This window comes from Hippocampus comes, unplaced genomic scaffold (genome assembly GCF_001891065.2).
Source record: "Hippocampus comes isolate QL1 unplaced genomic scaffold, H_comes_QL1_v1.1 scaffold134, whole genome shotgun sequence".
Classification (NCBI taxonomy): Eukaryota; Metazoa; Chordata; class Actinopteri; order Syngnathiformes; family Syngnathidae; genus Hippocampus; species Hippocampus comes.
This window is the reverse complement of record NW_017805458.1, coordinates 7,245-9,791: the sequence shown is the minus strand read 5'-3', so window position 1 is coordinate 9,791 and position 2,547 is coordinate 7,245. Positions and strand designations below refer to the sequence as shown.

General features: G+C 42.7%; 1 long non-coding RNA gene across 1 annotated transcript; it reads left to right on the top strand.

The window, feature by feature from the left end:
- The first annotated feature begins 1,366 nt into the window (after positions 1 to 1,366).
- LOC109518642 (uncharacterized) lies at positions 1,367 to 2,395 on the top strand. The gene is made up of 2 exons (XR_002168794.1): positions 1,367 to 1,706; positions 2,169 to 2,395. It is a non-coding gene; the product is annotated as an uncharacterized LOC109518642 (long non-coding RNA).
- Positions 2,396 to 2,547: the final 152 nt, after the last annotated feature.

Genomic DNA, 2,547 nt, shown 5'->3' with positions numbered 1-2,547 from the left:
CAAGGCCGTCACCGCCCGAGCGGAGGCCAAAAGCGCAAGGTTGCTAAATTGCTGCGTTCTGTTTTTAGTTCGCCATCGTTTCTTCGTGAAGAAAAAAAAACCTTTGTTGGTGAAAAACTTCCATCGCTTTCATCAACCAAATCCACACGGTCAAGGTCATGAGATTTCATTTGTCTACATAAAGCAGCTTTAAATTAAAATCGGTTTCCGGCCCATCGCTAAAGGACACCTAGCCTGCCGCGAGTGACAAGTCCGTCCGTGCTCAGCACGCAGATTGTTCCGCCGACAAACTGGACTTTCGCATTCGCGGGTGGGCGCCTCACGACAAAGAAAAACGATGACTTACCTGAGCATTGTCAGAAGGTTCAGCACACTGTCGGTGGGACACCCAGTCAAGGGCGAATGTTACTCGTCGTCTCGCCATGCCAACAAGCCAACTGGTGTCGGTTGTCCGTGTGCAGAAGGGTAAGTACAATGAGCGCGCTAAAGAACATCACGTGAACACTTGACCGCGCTCCTCCGGCTTTGATTTCAAATTGTTTTCCAAATTGATGCGATTTCACAGCAGCAACTGGAGAGTGAAAACTCAACTTAAAACATGATCAACCCTTTCATGGTCTTCTCACTTTAACGTTTCATATCAAACATAATCAGAAATTCACACAAATTCTAAAACCATTTAAAGTATAAAAACTGCAACAACATTTCAAAACACTTCAGTTATTAATTTATCTATTTAAGAAATTAAAACAAATAAAAACATCTGCACTGTTTATGCAATGTTCTGCTTCAGTTATTACAGTTTGGCATATTGTCAAAGCTGTTCCATATTTATGCTTGTCCATTTTTCCTACTTCCAAGACTACAACTTCATTCCGAGAAGTGCACTGGCTCCCTTCTGCATCCACCGTTTAACATTGCTGCCATTTAAACGAATATACCCTTAAACTGTCAGAGGGTCTAAAGTTGTGATTTGTCAATGTAGTCATACAATCATTCATTCAGTCATTTTCCAAATCGCTTTATCCACACTAGGGTCACGGGGGGTTGCTGAAGCCTATCCCAGCCGTCTTCGGGCAGTAGGCGGGGGACACCCTGAATGAGTTGCCAGCCAACAGCGACAAACAACCTTTCACGCCCACACTTACACCCAGGGACAATTTTGAGTGTTCAGTCAACCTGCCATGCATGTTTTTGGAATGTGGGAGGAAACCGGAGTACCCCGAGAAAACCCACGTAGGCCCGGGGAAAACATCTAAACTCCACACAGGGAGGCCGGAGCTGGAATTGAACCCGGTACCTCTGCACTGTGAGGACGACGCGAATCCGTGTATCATTTGTTCTTTCGTTTTTCAACTGCCCATCGAAAACAAAAAATTAAAAATGAGACTGATAATTTTGTTTTTCGTTTTCTTAATCCAACATGAAAAACGAATATATGCCTGTTTTTTCATATTTCGATTTTAGGCTCAGATCAAAAATACGAAACGGAAAAACCGGCCACTTGACTGAATTTGATTTTTATAATTAATTGTTTGCATTTACGTGACCCGGAAGTTCTGTAGGCTAATGAGAATTACCAGCATACAGTACTCCGAGAGGTACCTATCGCAGCCATGGATAACTATGTCTTGTTTCGAGAAGCCAAGCGTGTCACCCTGAAGGAGGAGGACATGAATGCTGACAAAATCATCAGAATTTTCCAGGTAAATATTTTGACAAATGACTTTTTTGTGAAATTGCACCCATGTTGCACCGCTCATCGCACCTCAACACGCTAATTTGAGATGCGTCGACTGGTTCACAGCGGCCATTTTGGCACTTGGGGTGACTCAAGTTACACAGCTTTAGCTGCAGCTGCTAACCTGAATGCTCAACGTAACATAGACTGCGTAACGTGTTTGAACCGGTAACAGCTCCTGCGTTGTCCGCGTTTGGTTGCCTATTTTCGGACAGCGTTTTTCTGGCAGTATGCCGTGTTATGCTGTTGACTGAACTAACCGACCGCCAAAGGATTCTGTGTTGCAGTTATTAAATATCTAGTAAATGAAAGTTTTGTCTTTTATAGACAGATGTCTGTGCAGCTCAACTACCCATGTCGAAAAAGAGAAAAAGATCATTTTGCACTTTCTGTATTGAAAAAAATGTTTTCTGAATCACATTTGCAGGTCTAGTGGTTGAGCCCATGGTGTCATCGTGTTGCCACAGCATTGTTGGCTGCAGGATCTGCATTGAACAATGGCAGAAAAATTCTACAACTTGCCCAAAATGTCGAAGGGGTGAGTTTGACTTCAATTTGCAAAAACTCTCCGGACTGTCTGATGCATTGGCTGTGCTGGAAAACACACTGTACTAGTTAAACTATACAGTATATAGTCATGCTGTGAATTGTTCAGATTATTTCCACTTGACTGTTTTTTGCATTCAAAGCACTTTTGACTTGAAATGTCTGTGCATCTAATTACTTTACCTCTTCCCAGTGTCTCTTGACAGTTGTGCTCAGGTATCTCATATTTGCACTGTTTTATGTTTCATTTGTTAATGTTT